At 40.4% G+C, this 22,138-nt stretch overlaps 1 pseudogene; it reads left to right on the forward strand.

The window, feature by feature from the left end:
- The window catches only part of LOC141548657 (casein kinase I pseudogene), a 42,315-nt pseudogene extending 35,128 nt beyond the window's left edge, over window positions 1–7,187 (forward strand).
- The last annotated feature ends 14,951 nt before the right edge of the window (window positions 7,188–22,138 follow it).

Below are 22,138 nucleotides of genomic sequence, written 5' to 3' on the forward strand. Positions count from 1 at the left end.
GGACAATTAAAACTCAGAAACATGGGGCTTGCCAACCCAAAGCCAGGAGGCCAAGATAAGAAAGAGCAGAGTGAGATTTTTGGGTTTTTTCTGTTATTTTTTGATAAGATAACAAGAGGGCCAAAAATTTAGTTTTAATATTTAATGTGCTCTGTTGTTCTCTATATTCTTTTAGTTTTCTAAAAAGAGTTGATTCTTTCTGGTGGCAACCATCCCAAGCGTTAGGGTTTGTCAAAGCCATAATTTACCCACTTTCAAAGCAAGAGCCATCTGTTTGGAAAAGGTTTGAATCTGAAGCTTTTGTAACAAACAAAACAGTTGAATATGGGTACATTTTTTGCACGTGTGAAATGACAGTCGACAAGGAGATTTTCCCCAAATGTTTATAAAATAAAAATGAAAGCCCATTTTAATTGGAATGCATTTTGAGATGGTTTCTTTTAAAAAATGCCATCACTTGGCACCCTGAGCCACTTGAGTATCCCTGGGCCCAGGATAATTAATTGATCAAGTCTCAAAAATGGGAAAATCCTAGAAAATCTTTTCTTTTTGCTTCTGCCTTGATTTCCTTTCCCTCCCCCTAATGTTGGAGTCCTGATGCATTACAGGTAGAACTATTTGGTGGTGGTAATAGGGGGAGAGTGGGGTTCTTCTCTATACCAAAGAAATCTACTCAGGAGTCTTGTGCTGGTGAGTGCTTGTTATCTATTTATATCAGTGTCATGAAGATCTTTGTAGTATGGCTTCCTTGAAGGTCAATGGAAGCTGAACAGACTTCCTGAAGGTGTCTTGGAGAACTGAAATGACCACTTGGCAGACTCTTGGTCTCCTCTAACAAATTCCTCAGCGCTACTCTGAAAGACGGAAGAACATTTAACCAACAAACAATTATATTGAACAGAAAAGCTGGGAAGCTGGCAGTATCAGAGATATTTGTGAGAGAACATTGAGATGAACTTGTAACAATCATCAAACAGCTGCAATCAACACCATGTCATGGGAACACGTTTTCTTCCAGACTGCAGCATGTCAAAACAAAATCCAATTGCCAGAGGCCAATGGGAAAGCGGTTTAGATCCCAATTTAGAGAAAGCGCCCAAATGAAAAAGGTATTCAGTGCTATATGCATGCTCAGCCCTCAGCAGTTCTCTCCCTTAGAGTTTGGTGGATATCCTTTGTAGCTTGGTGCCTGCTTTTGTTCTCTTAACAGCTTGCTTCCCATAATTTCCTTCTTTTCCAACACTCCTGCTATACTTCAAGGCCAAATCACTAGAGTGGAATACCATTATCTGGATAATTCATATAAAAATTGCTTTTACTTGAATTCCACATTGTAATTGGCCTTCTTTGGTGGGACCCCAGTGCCAGGCTCGAATAGTAACAGGCCGACTTTGGTGGGGAAGTTCCTTATGTCAATCTATCACAGAGTATGGAAGAGAATAGATGCAATTATTTGGACAATTCAGGCAAAAAACAACAGCAACAGCCTGCAAATGACCCACTTCTGCCTGAATTACTTAAATAATCTTAAATCATATAATTGCCTCCATTCTCCACCTCACTTTAATCTATTTTCATCATGATTGTGGAAGAAAACACAAATCCTCTACTTGGGTGAAGATAGTACTTTCTCTCTCTCTCTCTCTCTCTCTGTGTGTGTGTGTGTGTGTGTGTGTGTGTGTGTGTGTGTGTGTGTGTGTGTGTCTCCCTCTCTCTTTTAACTTCCTTGTGAGTCACATAGAAAATACCATTAAAGCTATTCAAGTGTGAAGAGCTTGGATTTTATTGGCTTGTATCAAGCAGTGTGTTAATTACCTTTTGCAAAGTTAACTTCTCACTCAAGTGTTTGTTTGTTTCTTTTGGTCTCCTATGCCTGTGTTTTTGTCTTTGTTTTTGTTTTTTGGGGATTTTTTTAAACTATAGGATTCATCTAATTTTATGTGAATATTGTATTACACATGTGTTGGTGTCAACCTTTACCCATAAAATAAGTAAATACAAATTATAAATGTTATAATCCATAAGCGGAAGTAAGAGCAATAAAACCTACCAGGGCATTCCAGAAACCATGTTCCCAGTCCCTGGAGGAATAAATCAACCTAGCTTTGGCAGTCCTGTCCTAGGGCTCAGCTGTCAGTGAGTTATCAACTGAGTTAGTGAGCAACTGCAGACTTATCTAGTACCTGATACATAGGTGATCCTGGACCAGATCACACCTTACATTCCATCCAGCTAAATTACCATGTTCCATACTTCCATTCTCTTTCTCCATTCTTCCTCTTGCTCAGGGCACAATAATCTAATTGGTATTAATGTTGCTTCTGGAAAGTACCTAACTGCCCTTTGGATTGGATCATTTCAATATTGCTAAGATAGCCACAGAGTATCACTCTCTTTTAAGTGTTAAACTCCCTTATTAGAACTTCCTTGAGGACAGGAACTATTTCACTTTTATGTTATATTTTATTTTCACTATATATTATATTTCGTTTTCTCTCCAGCACCTAATATAATGTTGAGCACATGGTTAGCATTTAACAAATACTTTTTTTTTCATTCTTTCATTCATTCATTCATTTAAGAATGGCTAGAACACTTAGGTAATGTGAAATTTAATAGCACTTATATGGTACTTATACTCTCATTCTGCAAATCAATTTGGTCAGTATGAGATGGAGAAGGCACAGTTAACCAGTATAAACAAGTGGTGGTTAGCCAGCATAAATAAGTGGTTGTTCAAATTTTTTTTCTTAAATGATAAAGAACAATAATAAAAATTACACAGCACATTTAAGTTTTCAAAGGAATTTATGTACATTATCTGTGTCACTATTGTATGTCTGAATGGCAGAAGTATATAAAAAAAGAAATTATCCCTTTCATATAAAGGAGCATAGTCCTAAATAAGTCGATTCCCAAAATAGTAGAAAGACCAGTGAATTTGGAGGTAGAAGGCCTAAGGTTTAAATCACAGCTCTGATACATACTATATGTGTGATTTTGTACAAGTTCACAGATAGCATACTTGTGAAATGTACAGATGGCATGCATTTGGGAGGAAGAGCTAATACGAGATACTGGCGGGAGTCAGGATCCAAAAAAAAGATAAAAAAAAAAATCCTCCCTAAAACCAAACTTGATGAGCTAGAACAATGGTTATTATATGACATGTAATAGGAATAACTGTGTTCCAGTTCAGAAAATCCGTGTGCCTACTATGAGAAGGAAGAGGAACAGTTGTACAGTAATTTGAAAAAGATCTGGGAATTTTAATGCACTGCTAACTCATTATGAGCCAAAAGAGGCAAGAATGTTAATGCAATTTGGGGTTATATTAAAAGAAGCTTAGCTTCCAGGAATAAGGAAGTGGTGGTATTCTGTTCTCTGCCCAACAAATCAGATCATTTCTAGAGTATTGTGTTCTAAGTGCCACATTTACAGAAAGACATTGATAGGTTCCCTCACTTTGAGGGGAGCTGGTCTTCAAAAGAAAGGACACAACAGCCTTCTTCTATGCCATGTAGTCATAATAGGTGATTACAACCAATAGAAATCAAATATAGCCTGGAAGTCTGAGGGGCAAACTAAAAGAAAAATATTATTATTAATAATAATAATAAAGTGGTTTATTTATAGAGCGGTTTCAAGTTTGCAAAGCACTTTACATGTGAACTCATTTTGTCCTCAGGAGATAGGTGCTATACTTATCTTCATTTTTACAACTGGGCAAACCAGTTGTAATACAGCCAGAAGGTATCTGAGACAACACTTGAAATCAGGTTTTACCCACTCCAAGTCCAGCACTCTATCCACTTTCCCAACAGCTAGCTCAACTATTATAAACCATTTCTTGATCAAGCTAAATTTCAAAAAAATGGATTCTATTCAGAAAAACGAAAAGGAGGGCAATTGAACCATTAAAGGTTCTGATTTCTAGAAAACACTAGGAAATAAGTCAAGCAGAAAAATAAGGGGCCCCATAACTATTTCCTATATTAGAAACTGAGATGAAACATTAAAATGAAATATAGGGGTGAAATAACTTATAGAGAGCTATATTGTGGCATTCTAACACAGATAAGTCCATAAAAGAAGTATACGCACGTATATACATAAATATGTATCTCTCCCCTAATAAACTGTTAGCAATTTAAGAGGAAGGAGACCCCTTTGTTTCCTGTCACCCAGGGCAATCTCATACACATCAGATGCCTTTGTCCAGTTCTATCAAAGACCTAAGATAAAAGCAAAACCACACTTGGGGGGTCAGTGACTTCAGTGTGTACAAATAATTTAGGAAGATTGGGGGAACAGTTAAAAATGACTGGCTGTGAAATTGAGGAACAAATGAGTATGGTACGAGACCAGAGATTTCTTCAGCGAGGGAACTCCTGGAGTGCCAATTCCTTTCACCAAAGCAGATGCTTCTGTGACAAGGTAGGTAATCCTGAGAATGTGTTCTGAAGCACATAAAGGTTAAATGACTTTGTTAGGGTCACACAGATAATAAGCATCAGAGGTGGGATTTAAATGCAGGGCTTCCCAATTCTAATTTCAGCACCATATAGTGATTATAGTGGCAACACGCTGCCTCTAAAATCTGGGAAATGTGCCTCAGAAGGAGCACTTAAAAAATAAATCACCAGTGATTTGAATCAAAGCATTTCTTTCAGGAGTGAGCAGTTTGAAACAATGCCCTGCTATTTGTATGAAGCTAACCTCTAGATGCAATAAGCTCTTAGTGTACCAAAATTTCATGTACTGCCACAGAGTATGGCTTAGGGGGAAAATGAATACTTTTTTCTTGCTTGGATGGATGAAAGACATTTTTTTCAGAGATGGATGAAATATTTAAGGATTAAAATAACATAAAAAATACCTAGCAAGAATCTATGTAATATTAGCTAAGCATCTATAATAATAATTGATATTTATATAGCACTGCCTCAAAGTTTAGAAAACATTTTCTACATATTATCTCATTTAGTCACTAGTAGGCACTGCATTCATAGGATCAAAGATTTGCAGCTGGAAGGAACCTTAGAAATCATCTAGTTTCGTGATTCTCAAACTTTTGGGCCTCAGGCTTCTTTACCTTTAAAAACTTATGAAAGGGTAGGTTACGTGGGTTATGTGTAATAGTGGGCTTCCAGGTGCTGTTATGGTGAAGGGAGCTCCAGATTGGGAATCAGGAAAACCTGAGTTCCAAATCAACTTTAGGCAGTTAATAGCTGTGTGACCCTGGATAAGTCACTTCATCCTGCGTGCCTCAGTTTCTTCATCTGTATAATGAGAGGGAAAAGGGAATGGTAAAGCACCCATGTCTTTGCTAGGAAAATGTGAAGTGAGATCATGAAGAGTCAGACAGATCGAAAGGCCTGAACAATGACAAACTTACATAGAGAGTAAATGGCAGAGATGTCATTTGATCATCTGATTTTAAAAATCCTTTAATCTTTTCACTGCACCACAACAGTGGGGTTCAGAGAACAATGTGAAAAGGGAGGGATAGCAGAGGAAGATAGTGAATAGGAATAGTGAATAGGACTGTTTACTAGAAGAAGTGGGCTACGTTGAAGGTCTCCATAGCTCTTCCCGGTCCCACTATGTGGTATAAAGGAAAGGGCATCACATACTTAAATCAAGAAATCTTAAGTTCCACTCTCCTTCTGTAAGCACAAGTTTCTTAAGCCCCATGGCCTCTCCACATCTATAAAATATTAACATTACTATAACATGTCTCTAAACTTCAAGTTGCTCATTCAGACTCCATGACCTCTAAAGTTAGTTTTAACTTTAACATACTAAACTAAATGCAATGAAATAATGCATACAAAACTCTTAAGAAAATCCTGAAACATGATTACCTCAACTGTCCCAGATACCAGTATCTAGGAGTCTGACATTCAGTTCTGGGCATTTCTAATGATACCAATGGTCTCTTTCTGGGGGGGTGGGGGGGGCCCTCACTTGACAAGCCACATGGCCTGTGCACTGGGACCATAAGGATCCCTGGGGATCTATGCAGGATCACCACATCCCAGATCCAGAGCTGGCAGGGACCTCAGAGACCAACTTGGCCAACTTCATTTTACAGATGCATAGGATATGAACATATACACGCACACACCCAGATCATGAGCATGTAGACACACAGACATGCACACACATGCACAGACACATCCATACACATCCATAAATATATATTGAGCACATAACTATGTGCCAGACATTGTGACAAGTACTGAAATGCATGCAGCATAGGCATCCTATACACAGAACCACATCCCCATAATATACAGCTATACACACATGCACTCAGAACCACATATCCAAACATATGTCTGTATACAGCTGTGTGCATGCACATGCAGAAATGCTCATGCAAAGTAATCCATACATCGCATGTTTACACCGTTTCCCCATCTGTATTTATTTTATACACACACACACACACATACATACATACATACATAGGCCCGGGCACATCTCCATCCGGCAATGAGGCGGAATCAAGCGCTTTGTTCTGGGTTCTAGAACTGCTCCTGGCACGCAGAAGCCACATGGCCTACTTTATCTGGCTGCTTGGAGCTTCTCAATCCTGGTCAAATGTGCCGTTATTCTTCCTTCAGTCTTAAAGAGGGCTCATCACCAGGGTCAAGTCTGGGTTTACGGGACTGTCCGGAAGACCCGGAAGAGTGGGAGGCAGAGTTGATGAGGCGGGAGAGCCGGGACTCCAACCTCTATTCCTAATTGCCTCGCCAGCAGGCTTTCCCACACTATTTCAGAAATTGTATACTATAATCCCCTCTGCTTTTAAAATGCAGATTGGGTCCAGCGCTGTGGGCGGCCTTCTGCGCGCTCTCTTCCTCAAGAAACAGCGGAAGAAACCAACAACTGACCCTTCTGCTAAATTCGCTCAGAGTTCGAGGAGGACCCCGCGGAGGAGGACCCCGGTGAAGAAGAAGCCGCGGAGGAGGACCCCGGTGAAGAAGAAGCCGCGGAGGAGGACCCCGGTGAAGAAGAAGCCGCGGAGGAGGACCCCGCTGAGGAGGACCCCGCGGAGGAAGGACCCCGCGGAGGAGGACCCCGGTGAAGAAGAACCCGCTGAGGAGGACCCCGGTGAAGAAGAACCCGCTGAGGAGGACTCCGCTGAGGAAGACCCCGCGGAGGAAGGACCCCGCTGAGGAAGGACCCCGCGGAGGAGGACCCCGCTGAGGAAGGACCCCGCGGAGGAGGACCCCGCTGAGGAAGGACCCCGCGGAGGAGGACCCGGCGGCGGCGGAGGATTTCCGGGGACCGGCGTACTTGGTCGCTTCCAAAGGTTCCCGCGTAGGCTGCATCCGCGGCCTGGAGTTGAGGCTTGTCCGACCTTTGGTGACTCGGCCTGTGGGAACCTGAGGCGGGAGTCGGGAGCAAGGCGACCCTCTCTGCCGCAGTTACTTACGTAGTTCTTGACCATTTAAGGGGTGCTGTTGTTTTTATTAGGTTGCCATCGTTATTCTTATGTATTTTTGATGAAATTAAGTATTGTGCCTCTAACCCCATTTTCCCTTAAACCCTATGGGCTTTTTCTTTTTTATGGAATTTTGCACCGTAAGATGCTTTTTAGGAACACATGTGACACTGAAACAGAATTGACATGAATTAAATATAAGACCTAGTGACTTCATGACTTCAACAAGAGCTAACATACATACATTTTTATATATATATATATATATATATATATATATATATATATATATATATATATATATATATATATATATATATATATATATATAAGGATTACACATGAGAAACACATGTGGCAAACACATGTAGCCAGGTTACACATGAAACGGGGTAACACATCTCATGCTGCTGATAACATCCTTGAAGTGTTCTTGCTGGGTCTGCTCCTTCACTGGAGATGTCGCTGATGGGCATGTTGTTTAAACCAAGTGTGTTGTGAAAATAAGCATAAAGTACTTTACAAACTTGAAGGAACTATGTAAATGCTACTGCTGTTGTTCTGGTTACCTTTCAGGCCTCCAATCCCATGATGACCTCATTCCTGAACCTGAGTTCCTGCTGAGCCCAAGCCATGTTTTTAGAGGAATTCCAGGTGTTTTGGTAAATGATCAAGGGATATGTGTGTGTGTGAATTTATGTAAAACCCTTAAGTTTAATCTGTATTGTTAACACTTTCTTTAGTCATACAAGGAAACAATGATCTGTAGCTGATTTCTAAGGTCTAAATGCTCACATTGAAATTTTACCAATGGGCTTGTCCCAGTTTACCCTGGGCCTCTGGGCTTTTTATTGCTTAGGAACTTGGCTACTCAGTATATAACATTGCTCTCTGCTGCTGCTTCTTGGCCCATCTCTTCAGGTCCCCCTAAGCCATCTTAGCCTTTACGTGGCTAGGTAATTGTGACTAGAACCTCTCCCTGAATAAGGCAGGATAAGAACTCTTAATTCATATCCACCACATCCAGTCAAAAAACAGAATTTCCTCCAGCCTAACAGTCTTTGCTATCTAACACTGAGGAGGTGAGCAAGAATATTGGTTGAACTGTTCTACCCCCTCTTCTCTCTTGTCCGGGCTCAAATATCTTCCCTTTGAGATCAGAACTTGTAGAACCTTGGGCAGGGCATGACCTAGGAGGTCTCTGAGGTCCTTTCCAGCTCAAGATGTAGCATCCAGTGATCTTGTATCAAGTTTGGAATTCAAAGCCCTCTGTTACTGATAACTATTCAATTTAGGATTTAGGATTCCAAGGCTTTGCATGCAATTGCATGTGAATTAAAAAAAAAAAAAAAATTAAGGTAAGGAGACAAGGCCATCACTCTCTACTCACCTAGCCAGCATTCATGTTTTTATTATTTATATTTTTCAGCAGCAAAACCACATTGCTCTAATGCTATATTTTGACCAGGAACAAACCCCTGCCTCCATACTGTACATTTCCATTCTATCTTCTTCCTAGTTTTCTGTGACAAAGCATTGTGCACATGGACAGCAGCCTTCTGCCCACCCCCATTCAGCATATACCATCTGCTTCATTTTTACAATTTGCTACTAATAATAGTGTGATAGACTATGGAGACTCAGTTATACTGAAATGGAGCACCTGGGAAGGGCAGACCATCCGAGCTCAGCTCCATCAGTTGGAACAACTGGAGTTTGCCAAAAGGAGATCAGGCAGGGGCATGCAGTCTCTGCAAAGAGGGAGGAACCTCTGTTGCTCTCATGAATGTGATGAGATCCCGGCAAGGTTTGAAGCAAGACTTGCAAAGGGAAATGCATAATTTTGAGAAAATAAGGGCATGACTGAAAAAAAAAATTCCTACCCCCATCTTCTTCTGGCCTCTGCATAACGGTGAAGTCTTATCAAAGGGTTTTACAGAGATGCAGCTGCAAGGCACGAGTAGATAAGGCAGCCCTTATAGTTGGCATTTGAGAAATATGTGACCCATGGAGCAGGCATACTTAACTAAGGGGAGGGACATATGGGAAAGGAGTCTTTTGGAGATCGAGATGAAACAGAGCTATGTCTGCAGCTGTGTGGGGATTACCTGAGTATGTGTGAATGTTTTAATTTTTAAGAGGATGGAAGCCAATAGAGCACAGGTTCTTAACCTGGGGTCTGTGAATTTGTTTTTAAGAATATTCTGAGAACTGTATTTCAATATAATTGGTTTCCTTTGTAATCTTAAGTATTTGATTTGATGCATTATTCTGAGAGAGACTATAGTTTCACTAGACAGCCAAGGGGGTCCTTGGCACAGAAAAGGTTCGAAACTTCAGAAACAGAGGCTTTCCTAACATTCACTTAAGGGACTCTAAAGTGTGAGGCTCTGCAGACAGAATGTGATCAGGTAGATGGGGCTCCTATATCATATGCTATTCCCCTTGCTTAAGATTAAACTGAAAATGGAATCTACAAAGGCATATTAAAATGGAAAGAATGCTTCTTGGTAGTGGAAGACTAGTTTCACTTACTATCTGTATAACTTTAAGCCTGTCATATAGCCTCTCTAGACCTCAGTTTTTCCCACTTATAAAGAGAAATTGGATTAAAATCAGGGCTTCTTAAACTTTTTCCACTCACTCTCACTTTTTGCCCCAAAAAATTTTATGTGACCCTGGGTATAGATATATAGAAATAGATATACAAATCAAACATTTACTGATATGAAATCATAATTTCATGATTCCCACATAGTTACAAGATCCCACAATTTAAGAAACTGGGGCCTAGGTAAGCTCTCAGGGCCTTACCATTTCTAAACCTCTCTCTCTCTCTCTCTCTCTCTCTCTCTCTCTCTCTCTCTCTCTCTCTCTCTTTACATATATATATATATATATCCTATGACATATATATATATATATATATATATATACATATATATATATATATATCCTATGACAGTCAACTTTGTTAAATGCTGCCAATGGAATTGGGATGACTAGGAAGATGAAAATAAGGGCCCAATCCTGTGTTAATATATGTGCATTTTTGTATGTCTGTGGATGGAGCAGGGGGCATGATACCAAATAGAGATCATTCGTCTTTCTGAGCCTCACTTCAGATTGCCCAGCTTGGGCACCTGCAGGAAAGGTTCTCTGGCAGCTGAAAATGGTGGCAAGGTTATGTGAGGCATGAGAATTTCCACCATGCCAACCTTTCTACAGCTCCAAAGAAAATAACTCCATGGAAGCTCTGCTCACATCCCAGTGGGGGAATGTTGTTACAGCTGCTTGGCCTGTCAGAACCATACACACTCTCTAGTGATTCAGAACACTAGAAGCCATTGCAACACCATTTATAATTGGCAATATACCCTTGCAAATGAGGGGTGGGGCAAGCCTGCAGTGCTCTCTTTTTGTTTGGGTATATTAGTATGACTTGTGAACCTTGCTCATTCTGTGCTGCTCTAACAATTATCACATCTAATTTCTTCCATTTCTGTTCAAATTAGAAATCTTTTCCAGGAAATAGTTCAAAATGTTGACAAATGATAGAGCCATTTCGCACATGTACACACACACACCACCTCTAGTAGTCTACTGGAAGTATGTATGCTTCTAATTTACATATTCAATAACAACCTAAATCACAAATATGGAGAGACCATGCTTCTTATTTGACTCCCAACTTTTAAAGCCTACTTCTTTCTTACCCTACTTCCATCCCTGTTCCTTTCTCCCATTCTTTTGGAGAAGAGGCTGGAGGGAATCACTGCTGGGGTTTACAGGGACTCAGGGTAACTCTCTCTCTCCTCTGTGCTCAGTCATGCTATTTTGTATCAACCACATTGCTCTGGGCTTGTTTGAACTTCTCAATAGGGAAAACAGGCTGTCATTCTCACATTCATTGACTACTCACCTTTTCCTTGACTTCCCAAGGAAAGCTGAAAATTACAGTAATATTTTTGTCCAATATTTTTGTCTTTAGTTTAGGTTTTCCTCCAAGAAGAAGGGAATATATAAAAAGTTACAATTATGAATCGTGTATAGAGTAGTTTATTTATACTCAGAAAAAGGAGTGATAAGCAAGAAAGCATCATAGAAGGATTAGACCCTAATCCAGAAGCCTATCATTACTAGTACAGCCATTTAAGAGGTTTATAATCAAGCCTTGTTGGGACATAAGCAATTATTTGTTGCAAGACTGCTAAATTGCCACTTCACGTTTTACCTCAATCAAGATAATCTAATACCAAATCTAATCCAATACCAAACATGATCTAAATTTGATATCTTCTTTGAATGGCTCCTCTCTCTGTTTCTTTAGAGCTAAATCTTCCCTTAGTACCCAAACCACTCTGGTTACTGACAGCACATTGGACCACTCTGGTAGCCTTCAAGGACCTCATGACCTTGTAAAAATCATAAAGTTTTCTGGAATCATCTGTCTTGAAGTTCCCATCTTAGTCACCTAGTTGGGGGAGGAGGGAGGAAGTACAGTAGAAGAAAACCCAGGAAAAAAGAAGCAGCCCTATTTCAGCACAGAGCTTGCCTAAGCTCTGAGTAGGACATGATATCACAGTTATAAGAGACCAGTGAAAGATATTGTTCAGCCATTTCCCCTACTGGATCCTCCCAGATGCGGCCCTTTAAACTTGCTTTAAAGACAGAAAAGAAGAGCTGAGCCAAGTACTGGTTAGCTCATTTAAAATATCCTTGGAACTCTGGATCAGCAGTAAATTAGACTTTTCATCATCACATAGTACAAACTCCTGAGTCATCTTGAGTTATAGGAAGCAGTCAGAAGATATCTATTCATGCACTTGACTAAATTATTGACTGGACATCCCTTAGAGGGGATGCCATTGGGGCAGCTACACTTTTCTCATCTAAGTTATGCAAAAAACCAACAGCAGAAAACAGAAACATGAGGTAGAGTATGCATGGTGTCCTGTAAAGGTATGAAATAATCAAATTTGAAGTGCAGGAACTCTAATTATATATTGATTTTTAAATTAGTTCTCAAATACCACCTGTCTTGTTTCCAGACCAGTATGTATGTTTAGCAGCATTAACAAACTAATAGATGATAGATAAATAGATATCATTTATTGAGCACTTACCATGGGCCGGGAATTGTGCTAAATCTTAAGGATTAAAAAAAACAAAAACAAAAAAAAACTGCCTATAAGAAAGCATGTCACTCCCTGTCCTCAAGGAGCTAATTTTCTAATGAAGCTTCGAAGACATGGAATGGGAGGTGAAAATGGGCAGTCAGTGAGTAGCAACATGACGGGGCAAGGCAAATGATAAGTAGGAACAGATTGGAGAGTGTTCTGGGGAGAAGTGAACAACATGGCCAAGATACCTGATCATATATGATGGCCCTTGATATGTACTTGGAGCAGACTGGAGTATGTGCTAGGACAGAAGTGAGCGATGTGACGGAATTTTACTGAATGCTTACCATATGTATGCTGGGTGCCATCTGAGAGGGAGATAGAAGAAATACAATGTGTTCTCAAGGGTTTTCACAGTTATGGTAGATTTATGTTATCAATGTGCACTCCCTCAGTTTGGTGCAGCACATAACCTATATGTGCCTGCTCATGTAATTTTTATCCATGTTCTTCTATAAATCCTCAGAATATGGTCTCCTTGATACACTAAAGACCTTCCTTCAAATCCTCTTTTAACATTTCATGGATGCAATTGTACTCAGGTTGTCTGTCTTATTGCTATACTTGTTAGACATCCATACCTTCTTGTTACTGTATGCCTGGCCCACAGCTTTTCTAAGGATACATTTGCCCAGTGATACATTGTAATGCTGCTTCTTGCATCCAAGTCATTGTTGGGGAAATGCTATAGACTACTTACGCTCATCAAGCATCTCTCCATTGTCCTTTGGGTCAACTACAGTTTTGATTATTTGGAAATTGCAATCTTCCATGATTGGTTATATAGCATTTTAGCATTCCCTAAGAAAATATTGATGTTTTAAAAACAGTGGAAGTTTTGGTGTTAGGAAAAAGCTTGTGACTATTGAAAGCTTTGGGCAGTTCTTAAATGCTTCCAGCCTACTCTCTTCCTTCTGTCCACTTCTGGACCCAGCTTATGGTAGATTCACAGTGCCTATCAATCCAGATTATATGTCCATAGTAGCTCACGTTTACAAAGATTTCCCATAGATTTGTTTCATTTGAGCCTCATAATAGCACTGCATAATTGATAGAGCAGCATGACTAGCCCCCTTTTCCAATGAGCAAAGTCAGCTTTTGAGGAACAAAATGAATTATTCAAGGTCATATAGGAAATACAGAGCTGGGACCTAAATCTAAGGCTCTTTGTACTACTCTACACTGCCTGTCTTGGACATGCACATCAGCTAACTCTAATAGTAGTGATAATGACAATAGTGACACTGATTCTAATGTGAAGTAGTACCAAGGGCACTGAACTGTGATTACATAATTATAAGGAAGTCCAAATGAGGAACTTACAGTCTTAGAGTTTCTTTCTCTTATTTCTTATGCACTTAGCTGTTTGCATGTGGTCTCATTCATTAAATTGGAAGCTTCTTGAGGACAGGGGCCATTTTGTGCCTTTCTTTGTATCCTCAGCATTTAGTATGATGCCTGACACATAACAGGGGCTTCATGGCTTGTTGACTGAGTGTTGTTGGTTCATCATCATCCACACTGAGCTTTAGTCCTGTCCCACCTTTGACCTTTTATGCTTCCGTAGTTTTAGAAAATCTGTTTTCTTTTTCTTAGCTTTTGGCAGCAGCCTTTGAGCTCACTCTGTACCCAGGCGCTTTCACTGTTCTTATAATGCTATGTAATGCTTTCGTATTCATCCTCTCTTTCTTGCCCTTGCTTTCATCATTTTATCATCTAATTTGGTTGGCTAGCTCTCTGTGCACCAACATTTATCTTTCCAGACAACTCTCCTTATTTCTCTTCATTGGCAGTTTCCCTTTGAGCCTTCAGGATTTCATCCTGAGTTTCCCATCTCTCTTGGGGTGCTTTCGCTTGTATAATCTTAGTCCACAGGACCTAATCCATCCTTCCGCTGAACCCTTTTGAATCTGTCCTCAAATCAAGGACACATGTCAGACAATGTGAGTATATTTCCTTTCCTCTATTCCAAGAGAGGCAACATGGCATAATAGATAGTGAGTCAACCCCCAAACCAAGAAGACCCAAGTAGAAGTCTTGCCTGAGGTACATACTACTTGTGTGACCCTGAGCAAATCAATTATCCTCAGTACTCCAGGCATCTCCTTAAAACTAGAATTTTAAAACATGTTAAACTCTCTTGTGGGAGGTTCCTTTCCTCCCAGTATTCCTTACAGCCCTCTCTCCCTCCAGTCCAATTCACCTCCATGTCATGTCATCAACTCCCTGATGTTATGGTCCTCTTCAAGAACAAAGGACAAATAACAATAGCAACAATCTTTGGGCCAATGAAATTCCAGATCCATTTCCTATCATTGTCTTTCTATTACAAACTCAAGAAAATAATATTCCCTCCTCTGAAAGTCACCCCAGTGACCAGGTGTTCCTTCCTCTTGTAGAAAATCAGATCCAAAATAGAATTCACCCCCTCTCTCTCCCCATCTTTCCCCCACCCCCTTTGTCTCCTTCTTTCTCCCTTTCCCTCCCTCCCTCTCTCTCTCTTTCCCTTCCTCCATCTTCTACTTTTCCCTCCCCCCCCCGAGATTATACTTGGATGATCAAATCACTACTCTTTCTGATTTGATCTTTAACTCTATTTCTTCATATGAGCATGCTTTCTTAATATACTATACCTCTCCACTAGTCCCCTTTTCCTATCTAGTTTCTTCTGAGTAGCCTATATTGATCCAGAGCGATATTTTATCTATGGGTCTCAGGAGTAACTCTTGAGGGCAAATTTGACTGTTTGGATTAGGACCTCTACTTCATCCTACATAAACTGGTAGAAAACAAAGGAGCAGCAGCATGAATGCTTATGGAATATATTCTGAGAACCATAAATCACCCAAGTTCATTAGAAAGGAAGCCCAGTTTGGCCATCCAGTTCTTAGAACCAAACATGGGAGATGCAGTAAAATCAGAGTTTGAATAGAAGGAGAGTGCGCAAAATGAAGTGGGTCATTTGTGAGGTATATCGGGCCAGTATTGGCATTTCCACTAGAGGCATTCCCATTGGCATCTTTCAAATGGTTGTATCAATTCTGATTCAAATTAAGTGGCTCTTTCTCATTTGGCATCATTGTGGCTCTATTAATTGACCCTAAGAACCTTTGCATTTTAAGCAATTTTAGGTTAGTTTTTTTTTAACTTATTCAGGTTGAAATTATTAAAGCAACAGGGCATAATTGAAATTGCTTTTCCTCTTTATTGTGATTCTGATGTTGTTGCAATTTTATATGGCAACATTCAGAAGATATGTCTTTGGAAGTATAAGCCTAATTGTTAAATTAAGTATTTCAGATTAAATTAGAAATATACAGATCATAGTTCTTTGAAAGAGAGACTTTGGGAAGATGTGAATAATTGGCACTAGAGAGACAGCTAATTGGTGGTTTGGGGGCACAGCTTTAATATGCCATTTTTTTTCTTTAAAAGACCTTCAGTGAATGGCTGTTGGTAAGATGGAGATGATGCCAGAACCAAACATAATTGTGATGATGGTGGGGATTTGAAATTGATCCTAATAAGCACTCCATTTATGCCCCAAAGAAATGAATAGATTAAGAGCAATGGCCAATACTGGAGCCTCCTCCCAGCGGCCTTTGACTTTTTGTTTTTTCAACCAGCTGGTGGCAAAAGCCTTTTTCCAAAGGTTAAAATGTGCCTGCATGGTTAAGGTCTGTTTAAAGTCTACCCTCCAGAAGGAGGCAGAGAGATACCAAAGCTGAACTGTGAAAATAATTTAGAACAGTGATTTTTTTTTCCTCCTGGTTTGGTAGCCTTAGGAATAACAAGGCCTGTGATTGCAATGATATAGGGAACTCCCAGGTGCGGAAACTCCTTCTCTTAACACACCTTTTGTGCATCCTCTGTGTCTAAGAGAGATTCCTAGAGCATTAGGAGGTTAAATAATCTACTAATAGAAAATATTTTCAAAACTGAAAGAGGCTGTAAGTTAGATTAGAGGCAGAGAGATCATTCCAGCTTGGCTCTTCCCAGTTCAAAAGCCAGCTCTCTCTCCACTGTGCCCTAGCTCTTCCTATGGTCACCATGCAGTGAGCATGCTCCAGGATAACTCTGAATTTGACACTAAGTCAGGCCCTGCAATCTCCCTGACCCTCCAGTTAGAGGCCTCATTCCATTAGCTCATGTCTTGAGAGAGAAAGAGGCTAGACTTCAGCAAAAGTGGAAGTCTTGTTAATGAGCTGTTAATTGTTTACATGCAGTCTGAAGTTGCCTGATGATATTTCTTCTAATTTTACTAATGTATTCCCGGCCCTGCTGCTGTGATGGCCTCAGGCAAACTTGATCATAAAGATGCAGGTGTGCTTAGCAGGTATAATAAAAGTATAATAAAAGTGCAGATGTGCATAGCAGGGCTGTCAGTTGATATGCTCATATCAGCTTAAAAGAACATCACCTTGATATAAATTAAAAAATTTATCACTAGGACATGGAGTCCCTGATTGCCCTCCCTCCATCATGCTCTCCCCAGGCCCAGACTGATGGGGCCATTTTATAGGAGTTGGTATGACTGATTTCCTCACACTTTCTTCCTTCAATGGATGGCCTCGTTTTATTCTGAGCACTAAAGCACTGACAAGTAACATCATGGCAACAACTTCATTGTATCAGGCTGTTGTGACTATAGAATCTGGAGTTGACATTGCTTTGGAGCAGCATTGGGGGCTGGAGTTTTTGGAGTGGAGAGAGGAGTGATCAGATTAGCCAAAAAATAACAACTGACTGGAGTGCTTAGTCTTCTCATAGAGCCCTGATGTTGCTCTGTGGGGAGGGGGAGGTAGAAGAGACTAAAGGTGTGTGCTAGTGATTTGCTTTTTTGTTGTTGTTGTTTCAGACCTGGGATTTCATCAATATAGGCAAGTCCCTGGAGGGACATTTCCCTTTCAGTGTGGAATGACATTTTGTGATTTTAGAAAGCATATAAATTGTAGTCTTAGCTTCCGGGGACATTGAGAAAGGTACTAACTTCCTCATGGTCATAAAGATGGTGTTTGTGGGAGGCAGAACTTAACCAGAGGTCTTCCTTACTCCAAGAGTGTCTCTGTCTCCTTATTGCTCCACACTCCCTCTCATAGTGGTGACATTTGGATCCAAAAGCTCTGTCCATAGACATGCAAGATATTATTTTTAGATATACTAGGAAATGTAGCCATGGATATGGTTCATAGACTTATCTAGCCATTTGGCACAGAAAAGTAGTTTTAAAATGCTATAGAAACAATTGACCCATGGCTCTGCAATTCCTATCCACAGTACAGAGTTGCTGGTGATTTTTTGTTAAGCATTTATCTCAGGGACCTTGTGGGACTGAGGAGAATGACTGGCTTCTTGCCAAGGCTGAAATGATAGTACAGCATTTTTTTTTATCTCCACAAATTTCAGTAGGAAAGATAAAAGTCATCTAAAATGCTCATTCTTTCTTCTTAAATTTTCTGTTACTGGCACTTTTTCCTTGAGTGGTGGTCACTATGTGCTAGCTGTGGATAAAATATAGATGGTGGAGAATGAATCTTCATGGGTCACAGCATTGCAGACTTGGAAAGGGCCTCAGGGGCCACCAGCGTATTCTGACCCTGAGTAGAAATCCTTACTGCAATATAGTCAGTGACTCATCTGTAGAACGTAAGCTCCTTAAGGGCAGAGACCGTTTCATTTTTGTCTTTGTATCTTCAGCGCCAAGTCTAGAGCCTGGCCCATAGCAATGACTTAATTCATGAAATTTAGTAATTCAGCCTTTACTTGAAGACTTCTAGTGAGAGAGAACCTATTACCTCCCAAAGCAAAATATTACGTGTAAGAATATCTCTAATTATTAGGAAGTTTTTGGAAAGCCCATTTCTCTTATTGTCAATCTGTCTGTCTTTCCATCCATCCACACAGATCTTCATTAGTAGGTAAATAATTCAAGCATTTATTGAGAACCTAAAAGAGTATTAAGTAGAGACTGCTAGATACTGAGGATGTAAAGATGAGAGAAAGAATCTCAGGTCTGGAGCTTACATTTTATTGTCTGGGCAGTGAGTCTGCCAATAGGATATTGGACTGGGACCAGGAAGACCTGGATTTCAATATTCCTCTCAGACACTTCCTAGCTGTATCATCTTGGCTAAGTGCCTTCATCTCTGTCTTCGTCAGTGTAAAACAGCCTTCTTGATAGCACCTACTTCTGAGGTTAGGATAAAGGCCAAAAGAGATAGTGTCTGCAAAATCCTTCAAAACCTTCAAATGATATGCAAGTGTAAGTGATTATTAAAACAAAGTGATAGGAAAGAATTCCAGATCGGTCTGGCCTCTGTTGTCTGTGCCCTTCTTTGAAGGAAGTTGGGATTCTCCAAGCTGATGGCAGACAGATGACACCGAGGACTGGAGTTAGGAGCTGGAATCAGCCAGCTGGGCTAGAATGTTGAGTACAGGTTGGTGGTAGCCATATTTGTGAGTGGCTGTAAGGATTTAAGGCTGAGGATTTCTTGAAATGAATCAGATGTTTCTGTCCCTCCTCCAGCTCCTCAAATTGTGGGGAAAGTACAGGCCTAGCTTTTTTGTTCCTGGATTTTTCATTTGGAGTTTTCTTCATAATTCCCTTTGAAGTTTATAACTGCCAAGAATTGCTTTCCTTCCTTTGCCATGTTCCTGTGTGAGTTTTTTTTCCCAAACTTGGCCTAGGCGATAGAGAACTGTCCTTGGAGCTAGGGAGTCCTGGATTCAAGTTCTGCCTTTGGCCCAGCATGGCTATGTGACCCTAGGGAAGTCACTTAACTGCTCACTGTCCTGTTGAACTCTTTAAGACCATCAGTTGTAGAGAAGATGACTGTCTGCATTGGTAGCAGGAGTTGCTCCACCAACTAAACTCCAGGTCCTATCTCTTATACCTCTTATATTTAAATCATGAAGGTGAATTCAAAGGAGATGATTATATTAAATGTTTAGAGATCTGTGCAATTGGATGTAGCTTTTGTTGATTTATTCAATAAAAGTGACTCTAATATTTCTCCAAAAACTTTTAATTTATCTAAGTAATTAAAGCAAGCAAAGGGTCATTTATACCTCCTGTGCTTCTGTCATTGGCCACTGTACTCCAGTAGTTTTTATTGTCATTCACTTCTGACTACTCATGGAATCTCTTATGGGACCTTTGGATCTCCCAAATTCACAAGCTTGCATGGACTCTTCCATGTAAGAAAACTCATTTGTCTGAGATGAGGAAAGAAGAAACACAGAAAGATAGAGGGGGCCATGAGCTCACCATGGTCATGGTCTGATGGGAATCAGGCAGCTGCCCTTCCCTCATACAGGTCTCATGGCAGCAGTACAAAGCAAACCCCCTGCTGTAAAACTAAGAGGCAAAGAGTAAGAGATGGCGGAGTTACCCGTTTTGTATGCCTACTGAGTTCCAGTTTAGCAACTCCAGTCATCAGTCTCTCCCTGAGTTTCCCAATGGTCGTTTGGACTGTAACCAGGCAGGGAATATCTGAGCATGTTCCAAAGTTTAGTTATTATAGGCCAGGCTACCCCCATTACATGTAAAATGGATGGTGATGGTAGAGGAAGAGGGCTAGGTGGCTAGAAATTCTGACCTTTTTTTAGACTATCTTGAGCTGGAGAGTGGTTTCATTCCATCAGACTAAGAGGCTTGATTTCATGTGGTTTTTGAGGAGAAAACTCCTTAATAGGTACTTGTTGATTTGATGTAGACATGCCTTTCAGCAATGGATCACACCCATCCAAGCCTGCAGATGCTGTAACTCCTGTCCATATCCTCTTGTAAATCTGCCATAGAGGGTCCACTGAATGTTCTGGAGAACTTCTCATCTTGTTGGTCTGTTGTTTTTCAGTCATGACTGGCTCTTTGTGACCCCATTTGGAGTTTTCTTGGCAAAGATACTGGAGTGGTTTGCCATTTCCTTATCTAGCCCATTTTACAGGTGAGGAAACTGAGACGAATAGAGTGAAGTGACTTTCCCAGAGTCACTGTCTTCCTGACTCTAGGTCCAACACTCTGTCCTCTGAATCATCTAACCACCTCTCATCTTGACATTATATAAATGCCAGTAGAACATATGGTTAGCCTTTACTCTTGTTTCAGGACTGGCCCATCATTATATTCTGGACCTACATTTCTTTGACTACTTCCTTTATAGTAATTCTGCATTTCTCTGATTACTTTCTTTATACTATCTCTCCTGGGTAATTCCTCATTTGTATTGTATTACAGACTGCTCTCACCCATCATACACTTTTCCATTACCCTTTGAGTATTCTTTAATTTCAATTCATTGGAGACTGTAGTATTCCCTGCCTCAAAGTCATTCAATATCACCAGAAAAAAATTTCATATTAAACAGATTGACCTTAGTTTCAGGGAAAAGATTTGGATCACTAAAAAATTGTGCTGTTTCCCAAAGGTTGTGAAATCCTTGTAATTAAGTTATATCCAATCTCCCAATTACAAAGTTCTCTAAACAATTATTACAAGAGATCTATATTTTTTATACTGAAGCAGAACTTTGGGACAGAATTTGGAAACTAGATTTTTGAGCAGAGATTTAAACTCCATTAGGAACATTGAGCATGTGCCCAGGCGTTATTCTGGGCCCAGGTGTGAAATTCCATAAATAGGATGCTGGTCTTTGTTGCCCATTAAGGAGGAGTTTGTTCTGAGATTGATTGCTAGAGAGTTAATGCTCAAGCTATTCCTTTGGACTGACATCTTAAAGGAGGCCTAAAGGAGAGAGAGAGAGAGAGAGAGAGAGAGAGAGAGAGAGAGAGAGAGAGAGAGAGAGAGAGAGAGAGAGAGAGAGAGAGAGAGAGAGAAAGAGAAAGAGAGAGAAAGAAAGAAAGTAAATGTTTCTTATTGTGTTCCATAGGGTGAATTTTCATCCAATGGGCACATTGAGAATTTTTCCTCTCTTGAGGTAGGAGAACACCAGGATTGCAACAAACTGTGAGAGAGCCTCCTTTTGAGCTGGGGTAAAGCACTCTGCTCTTACATCTCAGATTTTCACACAATTAGCAGAGGTTCATTCTGATAGCTTTCACCCCATATGACAACTTGAAGATCACATGAGTAGCCACAACCACATATGATGCACCCTACCATGCTTTTTTCCTTTCTCTCATCATGGGAACGAGGCAGAAAGGGGAGAGTATAAGCCATTTATCAATCTGCCTTCTGACATTTATGACTTGGGCAAGTAACTTTGTCTGGGTCTAGATGGTTGGGCAGGGACTACAGAGCTACAGATCCACCTCTAGTTCACGTGCATGGGAATAGAGCCTGTAGGGAAATGTTTAGTGGATCTCAAGGTCAACATGTGTCCAGAGTATGATACAGCAACCCAAATCACGTGATGCTCGCTAAGTATCAAGTGAGACATGGTATCTGGAATGAGAGAGGTGCCAATTTGGCCATACTGTGCTTGGTTCTGGGTTTCAGATCTACATCTGTCCCCTACTCAACGAAGACCTAGGGTGGAAG

This window comes from Sminthopsis crassicaudata, chromosome X (assembly GCF_048593235.1).
Source record: "Sminthopsis crassicaudata isolate SCR6 chromosome X, ASM4859323v1, whole genome shotgun sequence".
NCBI classification, from domain to species: domain Eukaryota; kingdom Metazoa; phylum Chordata; class Mammalia; order Dasyuromorphia; family Dasyuridae; genus Sminthopsis; species Sminthopsis crassicaudata.